The sequence below is a fragment of the Centropristis striata genome, chromosome 1 (assembly GCF_030273125.1).
Source record: "Centropristis striata isolate RG_2023a ecotype Rhode Island chromosome 1, C.striata_1.0, whole genome shotgun sequence".
NCBI lineage: Eukaryota > Metazoa > Chordata > Actinopteri > Perciformes > Serranidae > Centropristis > Centropristis striata.
This window is the reverse complement of record NC_081517.1, coordinates 19,116,199-19,142,957: the sequence shown is the minus strand read 5'-3', so window position 1 is coordinate 19,142,957 and position 26,759 is coordinate 19,116,199. Positions and strand designations below refer to the sequence as shown.

At 42.5% G+C, this 26,759-nt stretch overlaps 1 pseudogene; it reads right to left on the bottom strand.

Moving 5' to 3' along the window:
* LOC131979769 (perforin-1-like) overlaps positions 1 to 26,759 on the bottom strand; it is a 30,033-nt pseudogene continuing 3,274 nt past the window's right edge.

Here is a 26,759-nt window from a genome sequence, read left to right as displayed (position 1 = left end):
TGATGAAAGAAAAACTCTAACCAATGACACAACAGTGTAACAGTTCATCTGAACGTTGATGCTTTAAAAAGCTGCAGAGGTGATTGTTAAAACCTGGAAGTTTTCAACTGTGCCATCTTTGCATATCCTAAGCGGGAGGAAACATGCACTTTTTAACACAAAGTGGATTAAGAAAACCAATAATGTTACTGGATATCTGTAAAGGACAACAAATTTAAATCAATACTAAATGTAGAGAACTCAGAATAAACAGTGCTTTCTTTAAACTGCAGAAGTCTGCAATGACTAGAAAAGTATTTATTTTTACTGAATCCATTTTTCCAAAGCAGGGCCAAGGAACTGCTTCGGCACGCATACAGTAGAAATGGAAAAGTTTACAGGAAAACAAACAGAAAAATGAAGACATGCACATACAACAACACAATCTTTTACAGACGCATTCTCAAACTTCACATATCGTGTGAAACTATTATCCAGATGTGACCCCCCATCATCAAACTTTAAAAAAACAGAATTTAGAATTAAGAGTAAGATTAAACAGAATCAAACAGAAAAGTCCCTTCACACTTAACTACAACTGAATATAATATGAGAAACATATCTGATGCTAATTATACATTTATAATTCAAACAACTACATAAGTGAATAGCTATGCCTCTAATTTATAGTCCAAAAAATAGGTTGAGCCTCACAAGAAACTGTGTGTCATTTTGCTTATACTGTGTGACTGTCTGGTTAATTGCCTTTACAGAAAGTAATCAACAGATCTGATATATTTGCATGAAGCGAAAAATGCATTTCCCACTATGGAGTTGGTTTGTACTGGTTACATCTGTCTCCAGTCAGGTGACGGTCGCATGTCAGACTGTAGAAGACCTCAATGGCACCTCCTTCTGCATCGCAGGTGAATCTGTGACTCCCCTCCCTCAGTCTCTGCACACATCGTCCCAGACGATCGTCTTCCCAAATGTCCTCATCCCAGACCTCAATCGCCAGGTCTGGGTGTGTGTCCACCTTTTTTAAGAAAAAAAAGTAAAAGTTTACATACAAATTAAGGGTGTGCCATATGGTATCGTTCACGATTATACTGGTATATTTTTTTATGGGTAAAAAAAATGCATATCATGATATTGGCAACATTCCTACTTCTTGACGTAGTGGTGTAAGGATTTCCCATTAATGACCTAGACCAGGGATGGGCAACTTAAATGCAGGAGGGGGCCACAATTTTTCATGGACACTACCACAGGGCCACATATACAGTAGGACTGTTAATCCACCAGCGAACTTTCCCTTTGAAAAACCGGCAGAGTGGTCGGACTGGAAACAGCGCTTTGAGAGATACAGACTCGCCACCAAACTGAACAAAGATGATGGAGAAGTGCAGGTGAGCTGTCTAATTTACGCGATGGGCAACGAGGCAGAAAACATATACAAGTCCTTCACATTCACTGAAGAGGACCACCGTAATGACTTTGCCGTTGTGGTCGGGAAGTTTGACGAGTACTTCTTTCTGCGGAGGAATATTATCCACGAACGGGCATGTTTTCACCAGCGAGTCCAGCGACCAGGGGAAAGAGCGGAGTATTTTATCCGAGCCCTGTACGACCTATCAGAGCACTGTGAGTTTGGTGCGACCAGAGAGGAGAATATCCGCGACCGCATTGTTGTTGGGATATTAGACAGAGAACTCTCCCGCAAGCTACAACTAATGGCGGACCTAACGCTGGCGCAGACAACACAGACCGTCAGACAATCAGAGGAGGTCGCAACACAAGTGAGCCTGCAGGGAGACACTGTCGGGTCAGTACAAGAGGTGCAGTTTAAACGGAAAAACATTAACTGGAAACCACAACAGCGACAACCAGGCAAGTCAAAAGACAGAAAATGGAAAGTAAATGATAAGAAATGTGGAAAATGTGGGAAAACACAGCATAACAGAGATGAAAAGTGCTTTGCAGAAAAAGCTACATGCCATAACTGCCATAAAGTGGGACACTGGGCTAGAGTATGTCGCAGCAGCAGGTCAGTGAATGAGGTGACAGAGACTGAGAGGGCCGAGCAGACCTCTTACTTTCTAGGCTCAGTGTGTGATGCTAAGGAGACAAGTGAACAGTGGACTGTGCAGCTACAGGTGGATTCCATCCCAGTGGAATTCAAAATTGACACAGGAGCTGATGTCACTGTCATAAGTGAGGACACATTTCACACACTCACTCCTGAGAGGACACTAGCACCACCTGACATCCCCCTGGACAGCCCTGGGGGAGAACTGTTGTGTCTGGGCCGTTTTGATGCGACAATCAGACACAAAAGGGAAGATTACCCATTCACAGCCTACGTAGTCCGTGGACACAGAGTCAACAATCTACTCAGCCGGTCCCTAGCAGTAAGGATGAATCTGGTGAGGAGAGTCGATGAAGTAAAAACCAGCACCTGTCATCTACAAGCCTATGGCGAGCATGGCACACTAAAAACTGAACCTGTCAGAATTGAGCTAAGAGATGATGCAGTGCCATTTGCTGTGCACACTGCACGCCGTGTACCTTTTCCCATGCTACAAAAAGTGAAAGAGGAACTAAAAAGGATGGAGAATAACGGGGTCATCGAGCGGGTGACACAACCTACAGAATGGTGTGCACCCATGGTCCCAGTTCAGAAAAAGAACACAGCCAAAACCAGGATCTGTGTTGACCTGACAAAGCTGAACAAGTCAGTAAAAAGGGAACAGTACATCCTGCCAATCCCTGATGAAATAACCGCTAAGCTGAGCGGTGCAACAGTGTTTTCCTCCCTGGATGCCGCCAGTGGATTCTGGCAAATTCCACTACATCCAGACAGCTGCAAGCTGACAACATTTATTACGCCGTTCGGGAGATACTGTTTTAAAAGACTGCCCTTCGGCATAACAAGTGCACCAGAGATCTTCCAGCGAAAGATGCTGGAGACTCTAGAAGGACTGGAAGGCATAGAAGTCTTCATGGATGACATCCTAGTGTATGGGACCTCCATGGAGCAACATGATGCACGACTCGAGAAGGTGCTGCAGCGGGTCGAGTCAGCAGGCCTGAAACTCAACAGAGAGAAATGCTCCTTCAGACAGAGGCAACTACGCTTCCTGGGTCACCTTATTGACCAATCGGGGGTCAGGCCCGACCCTGACAAAGTTGAAGCCATTCGCCAAATGCCACCACCTGAAAATGTGCAGGAGCTAAAGAGAGTCCTTGGCATGGTAAACTACCTTGGAAGGTTTGTCCCAGCTCTTGCAACAGTAGGCCAACCACTGTATGAGCTCCTAAAGAGCAAGAACCTCTGGACCTGGGGCCACTCACAGCAATCAGCTTTTGAGGACATTAAAAGGATGCTGACAAAGGCACCAGTTCTCGCCTTTTATGACGTCACAAGGCCCACAGCTGTGTCTGCCGATGCCAGCAGTTACGGACTGGGAGCTGTACTGCTCCAACTTCACAGAGAAGAATGGAAACCGATAGCTTACTGCTCCAGGCGGTTATCTGAGGCTGAAACACGCTATGCCCAGATAGAGAAGGAGTGCCTGGCTGGTGTGTGGGCCTGTGAAAAATTCGATAAGTATCTATGTGGCCTGGATGAGTTCAGACTTGAGAGGGATCACAAGCCGTTAGTGCCACTTATCAACAACCGGAGTCTCGACAACGTCCCTTTGAGATGTCAACGTCTTTTAATGCGGCTCATGAGGTATAAACCAGTGGCTGAATACGTGCCTGGAAAAACCCTACTCATAGCTGACGCTTTATCCCGAAGCCCACAAAGCTACACAGAAGAAGCAACTGATACACATAGTGAAGTGGAGTGCTATGTGGCCACAGTGATGCAGGGCATCCCAGCATCTCCAAGCAGAATGGAGAACATCAAAATGGCCACTGCCGCTGACTGTGAACTGCAGACAGTCATTAAACATGTGAGAACAGGATGGCCAGAATACAGTGGAGACTTTCCACAGAACGTCAGAGCATACATGAAGGTGAAAAATGAACTATCAGAGGCTGATGGTTTGCTCATACATGGAAGCATTTCTGAGGAGAGTGTTACTCCTAGGTCTTACCTCATTAACACACCGCAAGGAGCGGTGTTGCGGCGGAACCGCCGCCGTCTTCAGGCTGATCTGTCTTCACGATCAGTGCAAGACACCCCGCCTGCATCAGCTGTGAGTGCAGGAGAGACTTCCCACCCTGCAAGTGTCACACTCCCAGAGACTGTTTCTTCTACCTCGGGTGTGGTCACGAGTCACACGAACGGCCCTGCACAGACACTTTAAAAATGCTTGCTGTGATGAGATGAGGTCCACCAAAGAAAGGCAGATGTACAGAGGTTTGTTAGACCGTGTTCAAAGTCCAGAATTAATTTGTGACCTTGGGCTCATGTGCGACACTCTCCATGAACTAAGTCTCCTGTCACAGGAGCTTCAGTCTCGTTCTATTACTCTCCTCAGAGCAGAGCATCTGCTGAAACGCTCAATCAGAGTGATCCAGTCATTCAAAGAGGGTCCAGGTGAGAAATATAGTGAGGCTTTAGAAGCAAAACAGACTGGGGAGTATCAGTCTATAGCCCTGAAAACAAATGCAAAGCTGAAGTCCATCAATCTCGGCCAGTTCTTACAAAGCCTTGTGAATAATCTGGAGAAACGCTTGTCTTTTGAAGATGAGACCATCATGGACCTCAGCATCCTTGATCAGAGTAAGTGGCCATCAAAGCCCAGCATCCGCCATGGTGAAGAACAAGTTAAGCGACTGTGCAAGCGATTTAACTTGTGCACAGACCAAGCACTGAATGGGATGCGGGACCTACTGGAAGAGCCCAGTCGTGAGCCCAAGGACCTAAAACCACTCATGAACTGTATGAAAACATTCCCTGTCAGTACAGCAGAGTGTGAGAGGAACTTTAGCCTTATGAACAATATAAGCTCAGACAAGAGGGCTGTCCTTCTGATCTCAAACATATCAAACTTGATGATGATTAACATCAACGGCCCACCAACTTCCAAGTTTGATCCTAGAAAATATACAAGGACCTGGTTGAAGAGCCATCGTTCTGCCTCTTCTATGCGTTCTAGACAGTGCAGTGTGAAAACTCCTGCAGAAAGCAAATCTGGGGGCGCCCCGGTGGCACACCTGGTGGAGCGCGTGCCATAGAGGCTTTGACCTCGCGAGCGGGCGGCCCGAGTTCGAGTCCGACTCGGAGCCCTTTCCCGCATGTCTTCCCCTCTGTCTCCCCCTTTCACTCTCTCTCACACTATCAAATAAAGCCTCGAAAAATGGCCAAAAAATATCTTAAAAAAAAAAAAAAAAGAAAGCAAATCTGTCTGGAATATACTGTAGTATGAGCAAAGGTCAGAAACCCAGTGCTGGGTTGAGATAGTTCATCACTGTTGATGTGTTGTAAATGCATATATTTTTTGTTCATTGTTAACTAAATATTTTGTTGAATGATTTAAATGAACATGTTCAAAACAAAGCATTAACCAAAAAAATGATGACATTCAATATTTGTAATGATATGTATATATTTATCTATCGAAGTATGTTAAAATAGTGTTCAGCTGGGGGACTTCCGGTGATGCAGGCAGAGTAGCCACGTTTTGCAGGAGCTCCGGCACACCTGTTCATTTTCGATATTAATCATTTATTTCTAACAACCTAACAAAGCTAATACGGAGTATTGACTCCGTGTAATGTCTCTGGAGCACTTTTGGGGCAATTCGACCGGCAAATTCAACCTGTTGCCTCCGAAACAGGCCAAGAAGACCGCCGTGGAGAAGTCGTTACCCTGCCAAGATGGCGACAACGTAGGCGATATACCTGGAGTCGACCCAGCAATTGTAAAAGTCATGGAGGTAATGACAGCTAATATCACCAGCGTGATTGATGAGAAACTGGACCGGATGCTGCACAGTATCAACGATAACATATCGCAGCAACTTAACGAGATTGGCAACCGGTTCGACGAGGCCGAGGGGAGGATATTAGCGGTGGAAAATACTGCGGTCGAAACAGAGAAGCAGGTCGCTAGCTTAACGAAGTCAGTTAAGGAGCTAACAGAGCGCCTTCAGGACCAGGAAAACCGAGGTCGCCGAAAGAATCTGAGGATCCTGGGATTATGTGAGAAGGTAGAGGGCAACGATGCAGTCAAGTTTATGGAACAGTGGATCCCCCGGACCCTGGATATCGAGACTAAAGCAGATCAGATAAAACTGGAGCGGGCGCACCGTACACCCGGCCCTGCCGCATCGAAGCTGCCCCGTGCTATGATTGTCAGATTCCACAACTTCTCCGACCGCCAGATAGTCATGGAGGCTGCACGGCGTAAAAAGGAGGTTCTCTTCGAGGGAGGTAAAATATTTTTCTTCCAAGACTTTGCAGTAGAGACGCTGAAACGGAGACGGGAATTTATGGCTGTTAAAAGGGAGCTGCAGAACATCCCCGGGGCTCGCTATGCCATGCTGTATCCGGCTTAACTCAGAGTCACGGTGAACGACTCCACCAAAACATTCCACACTCCGGGCGAAGTCTCTGCCTACATTGACTCTCTAAAACTGTCATAAATGCATCCAGTTTGATGACTGTTATCACAGAGCCAGATTCAACTCACGTGAGTGGGACTGTTTGCCTGTTGCCCTAATAATGTGAATATTTTCCTTAGCTCTCTAGGAAAGATGGTATGTTATGTTATTGTTATTTCATCTAACTTGAGCAGGAAGGAGCTTGTTGTCCTATCTCACTTGACAATATTTTCTAAGGTTACTATAATAATATTTACACATTATTCTCTTTGCTATTTTCTTTAAGTGAAAAAAATACATAGAGCCGGTCTTTATCAGTTATGATTATCGATAAAATCTATTTATGTTGTTATTTTTTTGTGTATAAGGGTGTGCCGCCACCGAGCTGATATGTTTGCGTCTTTCGAAGGATTTAGGGTCCATCTACCTCAGAGTAGTAATTTTTTTTTCAACTTCTTTTTTTTTTTTTCTCCCAGGACCCAGTAAAGGTAGTTGTATATAGTTTTTACAGGGGTTTGTCCAGGGTCTCATACTGTTCTGAATCTGTATTGAATGCTAAAGAGTATTATTTACGAAATAGCTTTTACCCCACTTGGGATAATGGCTAAAGTAATTAATAAGAGAGGCAGTATCCACATAACTCATAGTAAGCTAATAGACATATTAATAACTATATGTGATGGGGGATGATATAAAATTCTGTTCTTGGAATGTACGAGGAGTACACCACCCAGTTAAAAGGAAGAAAATTCTAATATCTCTGAAAAAGGAAGGGGTTAAAATCGCTTTTTTACAGGAAACTCACCTTAAAGACGCAGAACATGTCAAATTAAAGCGTGAATGGGTGGGACAGGTTTTTTTTTCGTCCTTTGCCTCAAATAGTCGAGGGGTATGTATCTTAATTTATAAATCATTACCATTTAAGGCTGAAAAATGTATTCAAGATGTTGGAGGACGGTACATTATTGTTAAAGGTACATTATTTGGTAAGAGTATCTCTCTAATGAATATATACTATCCCCCTAACCACCCAACAGAGCTAATGACAAAGGCTGTTACAGAGTTTGCCGAGGTAGAATGTGAACAGGCAATAATAGGAGGAGACTTTAACTGCCTCTTGGACCCTCAAATGGATAAATCCTCTTTAGAGAAGCGGTCCTTGAATCATGTGAGGAGGTGGGCTATTTAGATGTTTGGAGGACCACGCACCCAGGAGAGAAGGATTTTACCTTTTACTCAAATGTCCATAAAAGTAGCTCAAGAATAGATTACTTCTTTATTCCTAAATCAAATCTGAGTCTAGTAACCTCTTGCTCTATTGGAAATATTACAATCTCAGATCATAGCCCTATATTCCTCCAGCTTCTCCTCGAAGGAAGCAGCCCTTCCACCAAGATGTGGAAATTTAACTCTTCATTGCTTAGCGACCCAAACTTCATTTCTTATTTTACATCTGAACTTAAGATATTCTATAAAATTAATAACACGCCTGATGTCTCTCCCTCTACCCTCTGGGAAACAATCAAAGCGTACTCTAGAGGTTTAATAATATCTTACGTGAAAACTAAAAGACGTAAAGCGCTTCAGAGCCAGAGGGAATTAGAAATGAAGTTGTCAGAGGCTGAAAGAACATACACTAAAAATCCCTCAGACACTGATTCTGAAACAATGTTGGCTATCAAAGCCTCTTTAAATACCTTGCCCACCCATAAAGCAGAACAGAGTATCAGACTGGCAAGACAGAGGCTTTATGAATTTGGAAATAAACCAAATAAATATCTTGCTAGGCTGGTTAATAAGAAATCTGACTCTCATTGTATCTCAGCAATGCTGGGATACAATGACAGATTTGGAAAATATTAACAAAGTATTCAAGGAATATTATAATCAATTATATAAGAGCGCTCAGCCAGTACCAGATCAGAAGTTCTCTGAATTATTCTTGTCTAATCTGTCCCGACCTGAGTTCACAGAATTGCAGAGAGAATCACTGAATGGACCAATAACAGAGCAGGAGGTTAGGGTTGCTCTCAACTCTCTGCAAGCAGGTTGTGAAGGAAATTTGGTGTTTCCTGCATGGTGGGACAGTTCCTACATGGTGGGAAGTAGGCGTCAACCTACTTAGTATTCAAGACACAAGGCATTGTGGGAACTGACTCTGTGAACTTAACAATTCTAACACCATGACTGAGGGGAACGTGTGGACCAGTGGGCTCTGTCCTGATGTGATGTTTAGGGCAGGAAGATAGGGCCGCATTGAGTCTTGCTGAAAAGCTAATGCTGAAAAGTGCAACAGTCATAAGTCGAGCGGTGTACGGGACTTTGTTGTATTGTAAAATAGCCATTTGTAATTGTGCGATGTATGGAATACAAATGTGCTAATAAAACCTGCTGAACAAGAGTATTGAGTGCTTTGTGTTTGGCCTGCTCACCCATTAACTTAGTGCAGTTGTCAAAACTGCCACGACAGTTTGGGGGCTCGTCCGGGATCACCACTTGAGTTGGACCAGGATAAAACTGCAGGTGAGGAACTGACCCTGAAACTCATTTACCCCCCCCCGGGGAAAAGCTTTTGGACGCCGAAGGGGGCGAGACGCATGAGCGCCTGCTGGATGACCTGGAACTACTCAATGCGTGATCGGACCGAAGGGTGAGCCAATACTCTATTCAACTAAAGCAATTCGATATATGTATAGTTGGGAATTATGCATAGAAGAAGCTGTTGTTTCGCCTCAAATGACTCATAAAATATTGTACTGACTTAGTGCATGGGAAAAAACCCCAGGGCGTATAGTTGTGTTCCTTTTGTTCTTTATTTGGCTTTCATAGTTTATCTATTTATTTTTTCATAATTCATGGTAGAGGGCTGGAGTGGAACTCATGATTAAGTTAAATACTCATGATTAAGTTAAAGTTAGCCACAATTGGAAAAACTGACTCAATCATTGTTACCTTATACAATAGAACGAGGTGAAGCAGACTGGAAGGGAGGTGTCAACAGTTCACAATTGTTCTCAATCTTAGGTGTGAAAGCTGTTGCCATTGATCCTGTGTTCTCACCATTCCTTTTATTAGTGATCCTTTGTTATTTCCTTTCCTTTAAGTTAACATTTATCCTTTTTTAGTGAGTTTTAACTTAATACTTTATAAACATGGGTTGTGCATTGGCAAAAAAGACAACCTCATCACTTCCACTCACAAGACCAGTACAAATCATGATTGAAAAAAATGGTGAGCGGTCTTGTAAACAGCTTAACCTGTGGGAATATTTAGGATTTCCAACTGAAGGTAGTTTCAGTACCAATCAGTTGGCAATTCTAAAATTCCGACTACAAAAATATGAAAGGAAACATAAAAGGGCTAGAATTGACTGGGAGGCTTTTGAGTTGTGGGAAAATGAAGCAGAGATGAGGGATGAACAGAAAAAGAAAGAGAGGACATCTAATGTTGTCCAAGCTGTTACAGCTGTTCCAGTGACGATGAGCCTGGAGACAGACCTAGACCGTCCCCCGAGCAGTCATACAGGTGCAACCCCTGACCCAGAATGCCCGCCACCATACAACAGCCAGGCTGACCAGAAGGATGCAACCTCACCAAAATCTGTCCTACTGCGTGACCTCAACACACCTCCACCGAATGTACCAGCCCACAGCACCCGCAGCCACACACAAAAGGATTTATTTGCAACTCCCCCCACACCTACTCTTTGCTGTGAACCACTGCTGCCACAGGCACAAAACACACCCCTTGATGGATACACTTCATGCGAGCAGCCTAACGACGACATGGGAATTACAGTACAAGCACCCATGATACAGGTGCTGAACCATGAAGGCCAACCGGCATATGTGTTCAGACCATGGAGTCCGGAAGAACGGCATGGAATTATTGCAGACCTCCCTGATCCAGCCAGAGAGGGGGGGCAAAAGTTTTCAAAAGCCCTGCTCCAACTGGTTGAACAATACCGGCCCAATACCCAAGAATTAGAAACCATAATTCGAGGGAAACTGCACCTGAAATGGGGAATGATCAGGGGTGACTGGAGAGGTAACAAAGTGGAATACAACTGGACTGTTGGTCACCCCTACAGGATTGCCATCACTGAGCTGACAGATCGCATCTCTACCGATTTCCAAAAGAAAATGGATTGGGGAATAATCCACAGTACACGACAGCAACCAGATGAGAGTGTCAATGATTTTTCCATGAGGATGACTGAAATCTTCAGAGATCATAGTGGCCAAGAGGAACCGGATAACCAGAACGACTCTCCATACTGGCAACAGTTAAAAAATGCAATTGTGCAAGGACTAAGACCTGATGTAAAAACCAGAGTGAAAACACTGTGCATTGCTCTGGCCACAAACACCTTACAGGACATGATGATATATGCCAGACATGCTGAGAAATTGGCACGTGAGGACCAGGAGAATGAACGAAATAAAAAACAAAAACTCCAGGAACGCTTACAGATGGCTCAGCTACAGGCCTATTCAAAGAATAATTTCCATGAGAGAACAGCAAACAACTATAAAAGAAGAGTTTTTCGAGGTCGAGGTCAGACTTCAAGCAGTAGAGGACACACAATGGACACATGTTTTGTCTGTGGACAACAAGGCCACTGGTCAAGAGACTGTCGCGATCCTGTTGGTGGCTGCCACACTTGTGAGACACCTGACCACTGGGCAGTCGACTGCCCAAATGAACAGCACCATGGACAATGGCAGGCCAGCTCGCACACTGCAGGATGGTCAAACAGCCCTCCTACTGGAGTAACTGTCAGGAACCCAAGAGGGAGGGTCCAGGGGTCACAACAGCCTCATGAATTTTGACCCACGGAGGAGACATGAACACCAGACAGACCAGTCTCCTTTTTCAGAATTCAATGAAAACCAGCAATAAGCAAGGCCACAAGAGCGAGAAAGCTGGAAACAGTACAAGTGTTCATAAAATGAGGGGTTTGATATGGCCTGAATGTAAATATTTTACTGTGCTAAGTTAGCACATGGTATTGACCATGTGTCTAAAGGAGGGATGGTCAGTATGCTTCACAAACATTGGCATGATGCGCTGTACACATTACATTCAGTATTCCCATACCTTGTTGATAAATTTCATTGTGTTACTAAGAAGTGTTTTTTTTTTTCTTTAATGCATTTTTGAGATTTTCTTATGTACACTGTTTTTTTAATTTTATATTCTATGTTTTTGAAAATGTAACATTGTCGCACAGTTTCCACTCAGTCATGTTGTAACCAGGTTAACAATCAGTGATATAGTTCTCCCTTGGCCTGCAACCAAATTTTTAACTTTTGAAATTGACTATGTTAGTCAAAAGGAGGGAAGTGTGAAGGAAATTTGGTGTTTCCTGCATGGTGGGACAGTTCCTACATGGTGGGAAGTAGGCGTCAACCTACTTGGTATTCAAGACACAAGGCATTGTGGGAACTGACTCTGTGAACTTAACAATTCTAACACCATGACTGAGGGGAACGTGTGGACCAGTGGGCTCTGTCCTGATGTGATGTTTAGGGCAGGAAGATAGGGCCGCATTGAGTCTTGCTGAAAAGCTAATGCTGAAAAGTGCAACAGTCATAAGTCGAGCGGTGTACGGGACTTTGTTGTATTGTAAAATAGCCATTCGTAATTGTGCGATGTATGGAATACAAATGTGCTAATAAAACCTGCTGAACAAGAGTATTGAGTGCTTTGTGTTTGGCCTGCTCACCCATTAACTTAGTGCAGTTGTCAAAACTGCCACGACAAGGTAAAGCACCAGGCCCGGACAGGTTTGGCTACGAATTTTATGAAGAATTCAAAACCTTACTCATACAACCCCTGCTTAACATGTTTCATGATTCGTTGGAAAATAGATCTCTCCCAAGGTCATTAACAGAGGCCAATATTAGCCTTATACTGAAGAAGGGAAAGGCTGATGACGAATGTGCGTCGTATAGGCCCATAAGTTTGTTAAATACAGATCTTAAGTTGTTGTCCAAGACCCTCGCTCTGCGTCTGGAAACAGTCTTGCCTTGTATTATCAATAATGACCAAACAGGATTTATCACTGGTAGGAATTCATGTAGTAATATGAGGAGGCTTCTCAATGTTATCCAGTTGTCCCACTCTAGGAAACTTGACTGTATAGTTGTTAGTCTGGACGCAGAGAAGGCTTTCGATCGGGTCGAGTGGCCATATCTTTTTTCCACTCTGGAGACACTAGGCCTAGGTGAAGCATTTCTTAGCTGGGTGAAACTATTATATGACAACCCATTGTCGGCTGTATTAACCAATGGTGAGAGATTGCCTTATTTCCAACTGGGCCGAGGTACTAGACAGGGGTGCCCCCTGTCCCCGCTACTAGTCGCAATTGCTATTGAGCCCTTAGCAGAGGCGATCAGGCGTGCCCCTTCTATCTCAGGTATCTCAGTTGGAGGTAAAACTCATAAAATATCTTATTACGCTGACAATGTTCTCCTTTTTCTTACCAAGCAAGAAGTCTCAATACCTGCAGTGCTGGATCTGATTGAGTGCTTCGGTCAATTTTCAGGCTACAAAATGAATTTTTCGAAATCAGAAGCACTTCCTTTAGGTGGTCTCCACCACACAAATCTCTCGCCCCCTTTATTTTGCCCATTCAGATGGACACCACAGGACTTTACGTATTTAGGTATTGCGGTTACCCCATTCCTTCACCAATTATATGCTGCCAATTTTACACCTTTACTTAAACGAATATATGAGGACCTTGAAAGGTGGACTTCCCTACCACTATCCATGTTAGGCAGGATCTCGTTACTTATGATGAACATTTTAACTAAACTTCTGTATGTATTTCAGATGCTCCCAAACTTGCTCCCTAAAAAAGTGATCAAGGAACTGAACGGTCGATTTAGCACTTTTATATGGAACAGAAAAAGACCACGTATGAGCTTAGCCAGACTTATGAAGCCTAAAGAAAAAGGCGGCCTATCAGTCCCTGACATTAGGCTGTACCAACTGGTCTCACAGCTACGCTATATTGCTGATTGGATCAAAAATGATAATGAAAGCACATGGCTGGACTTAGAGTCCTCACAGGTTGGTTATCCCTTGTATAGTCTCTTGTTTGCATCCGAACAAAAAAAGGTTAAAACGTCTGTTGGTGACAACATCATTATAAATGCAACCATTAAAGCCTGGAGGGATATAAGGAAATGGGAAGGCCTTGAGGGACGACTGTCCTCCCTTTCACCAGTATGTGGTAACATAGATTTCTGTCCCGGTTCAACAGATAGGGGCTTTGAGTTATGGAGAAGTAAAGGCATCCTTACTATTGGGCACTTACAGTCGAGGTCAAAATTATTAGCCCCCTGGAATGATGGAACATTTTCCTCAAATACTTCCCAAATATTTGCAGCATTGATAAAACTTGATATTATCAAACATTCACCAGTGCTTTTAGTAGCTTTTGGTACATTTTGGAATATAAAATAATATTTTAGGCTTGATTCATATCAACTATAGTGAAAAATGGGGTAGTCAAAAATATTAGCCCCCTTGACCAAATGGTCATTAAAATGTGAGTTACTGCTTTCAAAACACACCTAATTAACCAATCAGCTTTCAAACAACACCTGTGCAGTCAATTGGCTAATTAAGAACACCTGAACATTCAATCAGCATAAAAGGAGTGCAAGGAGCATGGCACTTGAACACATCATTGAGGGGGAATTGCTTCAGCCACCATGCCTAACACAAAAGAACTTAGCCTTGACCTCAGAAAAAAAATAGTGGAGGCCCACGGTAAGGGGCAAGGCTATACTACCATTTCAAAACGCTTCACTGTCCCGAGAACTACCGTACGTTGCATCATTGCAAAGTACAAGAACACAAACTCTGTGACAAACCAACCTGGGCGTGGACGTAAGAGAAAGATATCAAGATCTCTTGAGAGGAAACTAGTCAGAGATGTCAGGAAGAACCCCCGGACAACTGTGAAGACGATTGTTGCAGACCTGGCCTCTTCTGGAGTTAATGTGTCAAGGAACACAGTTAAGAGGGCTCTCCATCGTGAACATTTGAAAGGTAAAGAAGAGTTTTGGAAGTCTGTGCTTTGGTCTGATGAGACTAAACTGGAACTGTTTGGGCACATGGATGTTGCTTATGTTTGGCGAAGAAAGGGAGAGGCCCTCCACCCTAAGAACACAGTTCCCACAGTTAAACATGGTGGTGGGAGCATCATGCTGTGGTGCTGTTTTGCTCCCTGTGCCTCAGGCACAGGGAGCCTTGTTCGGGTGCATGGCATCATGAAAAAAGAAAATTATGTTGACATTTTGAGGGATAATATGCAGAAGTCTGCTCGTAGTCTATCCTTAGGTCGTCGCTGGGTCTTCCAACAAGACAATGACCCAAAACTCACCTCAAAATTGGTCCAACAGTTTCTTAAAGATACCAAAACCAAGGTCCTGGAGTGGCCTGCACAGAGCCCAGACCTCAATCCTATTGAAAATCTGTGGCGGGTTCTCAAAGTGAATGTCCATGCTCGGAAACCACGCAATTTGGACCAGCTGGAACAATTTGCAATGGAAGAATGGGCCAAAGTCCCTCAGGAGACCTGTGCCAACCTAGTAAAGAACTATTGTAAGAGGTTGTTGTCAGTTGTGGCTCAGAAAGGGTACACTATTGACTATTAATGGCCAGGGGGCTAATAATTTTGACCTCGACTGTATATGAAAATAGTATAATGCTGTCCTTCAGTCAAATGTGTAAAAAGTATAACCTTTCACGAAACGAGTTTTTTAAGTATCTTCAGATAAGGAGTTTTTTAAACAGTCAAAAAAATGCAGTGATCTGTGACCAACTCTCTTCATTGGAAAAGATAGTCACTGCTGGCAAAAAATATATCAGATTGGATATCAGATATCAGATACTAAATATGACAAGGGCAAACCTGCTTTCACAAGCAGAGATTGGACTAATGATCTAAATATGGATGTTGACGAGGCAGTATGGGAACGGATATGGGAATCCGCAAACAACATCTTGGTCTGTAACAGGGCAAGAGAAACCCAATTCAGACTTCTTCACCGTTTACAGATAACCCCCAAGTTTAGACACAAACTGGACAACAGTAAATCAGAACTGTGTACGTGCAAGTGTAATGTCGAGGTGGGGAGTTTTATTCATTGTGTCTGGAATTGTAGATATATTGATAAATACTGGCAAGATGTAGAAAACCGACTACAACTCATTTTTGACATTAAACCCAAAAAAGACCCGTTGTGTCTACTGTTTGGACTGGCAGACACACAACTTAAAAGTGCACATTCCAAAAGATCTTCTCTATTCTCACTTTTTGTGCAAGGAAGAACATATTGCTGAAGTGGATATACTGTAAACCCCCCACAATAGCTGGGTGGCATAAAGTTATTTTTGATATGTTACACATGGAATACTTGGTACGAGACTAACTGCCATTGTGTTGAAGGGCCTGTTGGACCATAACTGAGATAATATGATGCTTCTGTTGACACTGTCTCTAGGGGGACTCCCCCCACTTATCTCTATGTATCATATATGATCTCTTTTTTTAATTTATGTATGATATGGCTTACCCCCTGTGGTTCTTGTTGTTATGGTTGTTGTTTTTGTCTAAGACAGCTCTGTTTGTTTGTTTTTGTGGCTGTCTGTGCTGGTTTGTGTAATGTATATTTGGCTACTTATAATGACATGCTGTATATAAGCGAAGGAGCAGAAACTGTACAGCTTTATTTTTTTTGAATACATGTCATAACCTTCCATTCATGTTTCTCCAGCCGATTGCTTTATATTTGTATTCATCTTTATTTTATTTTTTTGTTGTTGTTTTTGTTATATGAAAAACTCAATAAAGATATTGAACACAAAAAAAAAAGTTCAGCTATTGAAAACCAAAAAATGTATTTCAATTTTTTGACACTTTTGAGTTTATCTGATTGGTTTTGATGTGTGGAAGAGAATGATTTGTGTGTTTTATTTAAGATGAAATGTGAACAGGGATGCATTGATTACAAGTATTTTATTTAAATAAATGTTCAAAAAATAACTGAAACACCATGTTTGCCTCATGATAAATACATTTTACATTCATCCAGGCTGCTTGTGTAACCAGTAGTAACCAAAATGGCTCCTAATCAAGTCATGATCATTTTATAATAGTGAGCAAGTAGAAATGACAGATTTTTGGGTAAACTAAACAGGGTCTCACATGTTACTCTTTCTAAAACGGCTTTTTTTCTGGACTACTTTAAAAAAATAAAGGTGAAAATTGAGAGTATACCCACTTTATCAGGGACCACTACACCACTGATTTCATGCTCAAATGCATGTATAACAGTATAAATAGGAATACAAAAGGTTTGAAGCAAATAAAAAAATAACCACTTACTGTGATTTTTTTGCAAGAACAGCAGACCAACATTAATTGTAAGAAGTCATTTTGTGCATTTTTACAATGCACTTTTAAGATTTCATGCTCAAATGCATGTAGTTGTACTGAGGGCCACTTCAAGTGAGGGTGAGGGCCGTATGTGCCCCCTGGGCCTCCAGTTGCCCATCCCTGACCTTGACTGTGGTGGCCCGCTATAGTATCTGCATGTGCGCGCGCCAATCTAAATCCTATCAACCTGTCCGGTCTTGTCAGAGGTCCAAACGGCCCAAACACACTGTTGCATTATGCCGTTCGTTAGCCGCGAGCTAACATTAGCTAACAATTAAAGTTCTTTTGGTTTTAATCACGAAAAGCTACTATTACTTCCTGTCGCTAAACAATGCCGCTTTCAAAATAAAAGCACAGAATCCACCTCAGAATTTACAAGTAGACTGTCAAAATAAGATGCCTTAAATAAATCATAGAAGAACCCTTATTCTCCTTTACAATAATTAATTAAAATAGGCAATGATTAAGATCAGTGTATATGATGAAATAGTGACATTAGAATGTGTGAGAGGCACCAAATTTGGGCTTTTATTAAAAAAAATTCTCTAGTCCACACAGTCTGGCTGCTCCATGTCCTGGTGGAAAGCCCTGTTGACTGTGAAAGATGTTATGTGAGTTGTTTGCTTACATTTAGCTCTCAAAATGGACGAGATTGATTGTACTATAAAATGTAAAAATTTTCTCCCTAGATGGTTATTTTTTATTATTTGCTAATACTCAAGAGTCAAGAGTAATTTTTTTGTATTTGGCAACTGTTGAGATTAGCAATTTACACTACATTTAGATTTATGATTGATTTTTATTTTGTTGTACGATTTTTATTTATTTATACAGACTAAAAAATATTTTTCTATATATTTTTCAATATTGTCAAGTATATCGTTATCGCAAAAAAAAGCCCCCTTTTTCGTTTGTTCCTACCCTCAAATATGACCAAGTAGAGCATTTTGCACACCACAGAAAAACGTGTAATTTAATTTGAATCAGAAAAAAAATCGCCACGTGTAAAAAATTTTGTTTTCAAAGAGTGAAAGAATTTAATTGCGACCACCCACTGACAATAACAGTTTATTTTAGGTTAATAAAATGCCCTCAAATTAGCATGTAGATAGGATATTACTGCAGACATTGTAATCGAAATGACATTGGTTAATTTTGCCGTCAGCAAATGTTACAAGTTCAACGTTAACCACCGTTGGGAAAGATACTAATATAGTGTTGGGGGCGGAGTTATGATAAGGAGGTTCCACTGCGTCATTGAGCCCTGATGTTAGACGCCCCTCCAAAAATGGGGAAAAAAAGTCTAATGATCTAACCTCAAAATCTCTAACGCCTGGATTCCACTGGATGCGTAACGGCTGCAGATCCGTCACGCACCCATTATAATCAATGTGTGAGATTCCACCGACTGCAGATCCGCTGCGTAATGAGTCCGACAACGCAGGGCCATCCGACAGCCCTCGCAACACTTGCACAGAGCTTCTATTTTTGTCGGACGACGGAGCACTACGCATAAATTCAGCACAGAGCAGATCGTTCGGGACAGGAAGTCTTGCACAGACACAAAATAAAACACCGGTATATTTTCAAAATAAAATACCTCGGGTTCGCTAACGAGGTTAGTGCTCGTTAAGACGGAGTCGCTGGATTTGTCTCCAGTCATTAACGAGGAGATGTTGATTATCTTCCAGTTATATCAATTGATTAGGCGTGAATTCGCGAGATCTCGTGCGTCCTTGGGACTCTGCTGTCCGCAACAGCTCCGACACGGATGGATCCGGTGGGTGTTGACGGACTGCGTAGATACGCAGCCGTTGCGGACAGACCCCTGTCGGAGTCGTTACGCATCCAGTGGAATCCAGGCATAAAAGTCTACCTGTGTTGGAGAAAAGTTTGGAGAGTTTGTGTGTTTTGGTGCTCGGTTTTGGACTATTTCTGTGTTTATTGGCTACTGAATTTGGATTACGGACATCGGACTATCTGCGGACACCCTTGGCTTGAATACTGACTGGTTTTAACGACGCTGATTTTCGGAACACGGACGGAAAGAACTGAGCTAGGCGGCTAGTGGGCAAACTAGCTAGCGGGCGGCTAGGGTAACAGCAGACGCTACCTCACGTTACCTAGCAACATGGGTCCGAAGAAGGCTCTGACAGCCGAAGAGGGAGAGGACATTAAGAAGTATTTGGACTTCTTGTCTGGGGAGATTTCAATTGTGAAACTGCAACAGAAATCCATCCTGGACCTTGTGGAGGAAGTGAAGGCTCTCCGGATCCAGAACGCCGAGAAAGACCGGCGTCTGGTGCACCTGGAGAGCTGAGTGGCGGAGCTGGAGCAGTACACCAGGGTCAACGACATGATTGTGACCGGACTCCGTATCAAACCCTGGTCATACGCCCGGCGGTGACCGCTGACAACGGGGGGGGGGGGGGAGCCCGGTGAGCAGGATGTCAGCTCCGTAGAGCAACAGGTGGCTGCCTTCCTACAATCTAAAGGGATTGAAGTGGACTGGAACAGCGTTGAGGCTTGCCACCCTCTGCCCCGGAGAGATGACAGCGACAAACGAGCCGTGATCATGACATTTGTCAACAGAAAACACAAAACCGTACTGTTAAAACAAGGAAGGAAAATGAAAGGATCAAACGTATTTATCAATGAGCACCTGACCAAACGAAACGCCGATATCGCCAGAAAAGCACGCCTCATGAAAAAATACGGAAAAATTCAACACACATGGACAACAAGCTGTAAAATATTCATTAAACTAAACGGGACACCAGAGCAAACCAAAGGAACATCGAGGAAATGGACAAACACGAATATATATCACAATCCGGACTAAGGTATGATGACTCATACACAACACACCACCATGATACAGTCTGAAAGAACTCATTCATCTACAACTAGAGACAATAGGGATATAATTCAAAGTATTGCTGATCATGAAAAACTGGAAGTAAGAACATTTCAATACACTGACCATAATTTACTGGACTTGGAGCACGATATAGACCCGGACAACAACTTCTTCTCTAACATCAACGAGAACTGCTGCTACTACACAGCTGAACATTACAATCACACAATTAAAACGCATTCGGTTCCCGATCCCAGCATGGGCGAGAGGCAGGGTACACCCTGGACAGGTCGCCAGGCAGAGACAGACAATCACATCTCATTCACACCTACGGGCAATTTAGAGTCATCAATTAAACCTAAGTGCATGTTTTTGGACTGTGGGAGGAAGCCAGAGTACCCAGTGAGAACCCACGCTGATACGGGGAGAACATGCGGCAAACGCCACACAGAAGAGGGGTTCGCGGGAGGCGAACCGGCGACCCTCTAGCTGTGAGGCGAGAGTGCTAACCACCGCGTAGCCACACATTAAGGAATACGTTTAAAATAATTGCGATATCAGAAACGTGGATCAATACAGATAAAGGAATGGATTTTGAACTGGAGGGATATGAATTTAATTGTGTAAACAGAAAAAACAAGAGTGGTGGAGGAGTGGCTGTGTATGTGGATAACAGCTTGAATTATATAATAATAGAAAAAATGACAACTGTCATTGATAACTTTAGAATGTATACAATGTAACAATTGAAATATGTGAAGAAAAAAACAATAATGTAATAATCAGCTATATATACAGAGCACCGAGCTCTAGTATTGAAGCATTCAAGGACTGGATAGGGGAAATGTTTTCAAAAACTAATCAAAAAGCTGTTTTCATCTGCGGTGACTTCAATATTGATCTGCTCAATCCAAATAAGCACAAAATGACCGACAAATTCATCAATACAATGTACAGCATGAGCTTATATCCAAAAATTACCAGACCTAGTAGAATCACATACCATTGTGCCACTTTAATCGATAACATATTTACTAATGATATTGAAAATAATACAATAAGCGGACTATAAATTAATGACATCAGTGACCACCTACCAGTGTTTACAGTTTATAACAGCAACTACCAGAGAAATCAGCCAGAGGAAAAACTAAAATACAGACGTGTGAGGATAGAGGAAACTATTAATACATTTAAGAATGATTTACTGGCACAACATTGGGAAAAGGTATATCATGAAAGTGATATTGATGCTGCATATGAAACCTTTTTAAGAATATTCACATCATTATATAATAAAAATTGTCCAATAAAACGATATTACAGAAAACAAAAATACAAAGATCGACCATGGTTCACGAAGGGAATTACAAAATGCCTGTAAAAAGAAAAATACACTATATAGAGAATTCATAAAACAAAAGACTAAAGAAACTGAAAAGAAATATAAAACCTATAAAAACAAGTTAACCAATATTATAAGGGTATGTAGGAAAGAATACTATAGTAAAATATTATATTATTACAAAAGCAATATTAAAGGTATATGGGGCATATTAAATAGTATTATTAAAAATAGTGCTAAACAACAGAGCTACCCTCAATATTTTATTGATAATAATATTAAAAAGGACAATATGGATGATGTGGTCAAAGGCTTTAATCATTTTTTTGTAAATGTTGGACCAAACCTGGCAAAAACAATTCCAGATCCGTTGTTGTCTGATGATTGGAATGATAACCTTATAGTGAAAAATCCCAGTTCAATGTTCCTCACAGCAGTGGAAGAAAAATAAATAATAGATATGGTAAATAAATGTAAATACAAAACATCTACTGATTCAAATGAAATTGATATGAAAGTTGTAAAAAGGGTCATTGAGGGGATTTCTGAACCACTTACATACATCTGTAACTTATCATTCCAAACCGGAAAATTTCCTAACAACATGAAAATAGCTCAAGTTGTGCCGCTGTATAAAACTGGGGATAGACACCACTTCACAAATTACAGGCCAGTTTCTTTACTTCCACAATTCTCCAAAATTCTAGAAAAACTATTCAATAACAGATTAGACAAATTCACAAACAAACATAAATTACTTTCTGACAGTCAATACGGATTTAGAGCAAACAGCTCAACATCACTGGCATTAACAGTATCAGTTGAGGAGATCACAAACGCTATAGATCACAAACTGCATTCAGTTGGAGTATTCATAGATCTCAAAAAAGCTTTTGATATAATTAACCATAACATATTAATCAATAAACTTGAACGGTACGGGATCAGGGGGTTAGTATTGCACTGGGTGAGAAGTTATTTAAGCAACAGAAAACAATTTGTGAAGTTGGGGGGACATTCATCATCATGCTTGGACATTGCTTGTGGCGTCCCACAGGGGTCAGTATTGGGTCCAAAACTATTCATACTTTACATAAATGACATATGTTTCAAAAACATTAGAAATTAGTATTATTTGCAGATGACACTAGTTTTTTTTGTTCTGGGGGGGGATTTAAAAGATCTACTGGGGAGGATCACCACTGAAATGTGCAAACTGAAAATGTGGTTTGACAGAAACAAATTATCATTAAACTTAAGTAAAACCAAATTCATGCTATTCGGCAATTGCAATAAGAATACACAAGTACAGTTACAAATAGATGGGGTGGACGTTGAAAGAATATATGAACACAAGTTTCTTGGGGTAACAATTGATGAAAAAATAAACTGGAAGTCTCATATAAAACATGTACAAAGCAAACTGTCAAGAAGCATTTCAGTTCTGAGCAAAGCAAAACATATTCTGGACCACAAATCACTCCACATTCTCTATTGTTCACTGATTTTACCATATCTACAATACTGTGCAGAGGGTTGGGGTAACACTTATAAATGTACAATACAATCTCTATCAATACTGCAGAAACGAGCCATAAGAATAATTCATAATACGGGTTATAGAGACCACACAAATTCACTATTCTTAAAATCAAAAACTTTAAAATTCACTGATCTGGTTCATTTCCAAACAGCACAAATCATGTAGAAAGCAATAAACAATCCACTTCCTGGGAATATTCAAAAATTATTTTTTTTTACAGAGTTGGGGGTTATAATCTGAGGGGTGAGTTCAATCTAAAACATCAGTGGGCACGTACAACATTAAAACGTTTTTGTCCTTCAGTTTGTGGAGTAAGGCTGTGGAACAGACTGTGTGTGGAGCTCAAGCAATGTCCAAGTATGATCCAGTTTAAAAAGCGGTACAAACACATGGTTTTCACCAGGTACAGGGAGGAAGAAGGGCTTTAACAACCAGGTGTTTTCATAAATGATAAATTATTCATGTATTTGTTTATTTAATCTATTTATTTTCAATTTTTTTGTAAATATGTATTATTTAAATATGTATGTTTAGGGAAAAAATGTGTTAATTGAGTAGTGGAGAAGGGGTAGGTTTAAATAAGCATATGCTTCATCCTACTCCTTTTCGGACATGTTGCTTTGATACACTCGGATGTGGAGAGGACGCTGGCGCATTGGCTGCCGCTTCTCCCTCTGAAAAAAGTTTGCCCTGTTTCGACCCTCACCCGAGTGTGTCAGAAACCCTTACCCTTACCCTGTGCCACTGGAGGCTACCCCCAGCACGACCACCGCTTGTCCCGGTGTGGCTGACCATCGCTGGGTAGGACAACTAGCCTCCAGCTTTCCGCCGTCACTGCGACCATCGCCGCTACCAAAGGCATCCACGGTGCGGTTAGCCCTTAGCCCTTGCTGGCTAGGACCGCTGCCTTCCTGCATCGAGCCTGGCTCCCAACCAGGTCCAGGCTGGTTTTTCCATTTACGATGCTGCGGTTGGTCCTGCTCTACCTGCTGTCTTCTCACCACCTGTCACAGCCATCCACCGGCTCCTTCAACCTGACCATGGCTCAACGCTACACAACCACGCAGCTCCTCCGGCTGAATCATCAATCGCCTCCCGCTACGGAACTTATCGGCCCAATAAAACACTTCGGACTTCTAAGACGCCGCCACTACATCCACAGAGGCTCCCGTCGCAAGTTTATTTACAACTCCACTGCAGCAAACAGTATCCCATCTCTCTTGACCGACTACAGCTCCCACACTTCCGCATTCCGTCACCACAACAACTCACCACGTCATCAGGAGAACCACCACGTAAATGCCTTAAACCTTCGCCCGGTAGCAACTTCCTCCATGCAAACTTCAAAACAAAAGCCTCTGAAAATAGCCCTGTTCAACACAAAATCCCTCAACAATAAAGGCTCATCTCAAATGAATTCATCACTGACAAACAACTGGACTTCCTCTGTCTGACCGAAACCTGGCAAAAACCCTTGGAATATTGCACACTTAACCAAACCACACCTACTGGATATTCATACATGGACAACCCTCGCTCTAAGGGCCGTGGAGGAGGAATTGCAGCCATATACCGCCAAGACCTCAACCCTCGGCCACTCTCCATCACTGCTGCACCATCTTTTGAACATCTGGCATTTAAACTCCCCGGTCCAAAACCCCTCATCATTGCTATCATCTACCGTCCACCCAAACCCAACCCAAACTTTCTGTCAGATTTCTCAGAATTCTTCACACAACTGTCTTCAGTCTCCCCATCCATCCTACTCCTAGGTGACTTTAATGTCCACATTGACTCCCCTGACTGTAAAAGTACAACAGACTTTCTGGACATTCTCAACTGCTTCAACCTCACCCAACATGTAAATTTCCCCACCCACTGCCGTGGGCACATTCTGGACCTTGTTTGTTCCACTGGCCTCAATATTGACAACCTCTCACACACTGACCTCACCATCTCCGACCACCTGACCATCATCATGGACATCAACATTCCCAGCCCCCAACCCAAACAAAATCGCATTATAACCTTTCGCAACCTCAAGTCTCTCTGTCCAACCACCCTCTCCACATGCATATCCATCCCATTGCTGACTCCTCCCTCACCTCTGGTACGGTTCACTCCTGTTTCAAGCTTGCTGCGATCACACCCATCCTCAAGAAGCCCGGCCTGGACCCTGATAACCCCGACAATTTCAGACCCATTTCAAACCTCCCATTTCTCTCGAAAATTCTAGAACGTTCTGTTGCCGCTCAACTCCAGCTCTACCTCCACTCCAATCAACTCTACGAAACATTCCAATCTGGCTTCCGTACCCACCACAGCACTGAAACCGCTCTACTAAAAGTGACCAACGACCTCCTACTCGCCTCTGACTCCGGTTCCCTCAACATTCTCCTCCTCCTCGACCTCAGCGCCGATTTTGACACCATCGACCACTCCATCCCCGTCTGCAATCATGCATTGGTATCACTGGCTCAGCACTCTCCTGGTTTAAATCCTACCTCTCTGATAGATTTCACTACATCTCCATCAATAACTGCAAATCCCATATCATCCTTGTCACACATGGTGTCCCCCAAGGCTCGGTGCTTGGTCCCCTCCTATTCATCCTGTACATGCTACCCCTCGGTCACATCATACGCCACCATGGACTACAATTTCATTGCTATGCAGACGATACCCAACTCTACCTCTCCACAAAAACCATCACTCCCGCCACTCTGCTCACCATCACAAACTGCCTCACCGACATAAAAACCTGGATGAACAGCAACTTTCTCAAACTAAACTACAACAAATCAGAAATCATCGTCATTGGCCCCAAATCCCACCTCCCCTCTTCCCAGGACTTCTCACTGAACATTGATGGACACACAGTCACCCCCTCCCCCTCTGTCCGAAATCTCGGCGTCACCATGGATCCAACTCTCTCCTTCAAATTTCACATCAAGAACATCACCAAAACATCCTTCTTCCACCTCCGCAACATCTCACGTCTTCGCCCTATCCTGTCCTCCTCCGCTGCCGAAACACTAATTCATGCTTTTATAACCTCCAGACTGGACTATTGCAACAGCATTCTCTACAGCCTCCCCTCCACCAACCTTCAAAAACTACAATATGTCCAAAATTCAGCTGCTCGTTTGCTCACCCACTCCCGCTCCAGAGACCACATCACGCCCATCCTTCAGCACCTTCACTGGCTCCCTATCCAGCACAGAATCCACTTTAAGATCCTGCTCATCACCTACAAGCCCTCAATAACCTTGCTCCCCCATACCTCACAGATCTGCTCCAACGTCACTCCCCCACCCGCAACCTCAGATCTTCAGATCTTCCAACCTACTGACCCCCATCACCAGGACCAAGCACCGCACCATTGGCGACAGAGCCTTCTCCACTGCTGCCCCAACCCTCTGGAATTCCCTCCCTACTCACATCCGCAATTCCGACTCCCTCCACGCCTTCAAAAACCAACTCAAAACCCACCTTTTCAAAATAGCTTACAATACCTGAACTCATAATCTCTCATCTCTGTTTAGTTGTTTTCTTCTGTATTTTGTGTTTGTGTGTGTCTAATTTCCTGTCATGTAAAGCGACTTTGAGTACCTTTAAAAGCGCTATAAAAATGTAATGTATTATTATTATTATTATTCACATTATAGCTTTTGTTTTGACTATTGCTATTTTTTTTGTTTTCTCATTGGATTTAATTGTTTTTTAGTTTACTTTGTTGTGTTACTCGCACATGTTCGAAATAAAAACTGAACTGAACTTTTCACATGTTTTCAGCTATTATTTTGTAACATATGTTTCCTTAAAGATCTTTGATTTACTTTACCCGGACTTAAATATTGTAGAACGGTCACAGTTCATAGGTTTAGGCAACAATACTACTTACTTAAGATTAGAGCAAAAAGTACCTGGTTAGGTGCAAAAAATGGAAAATAAATGGCTGAAAACACCAGAACCCTGATATAGACATGATGAAGCTTCACACAAAAGTGAAGTTA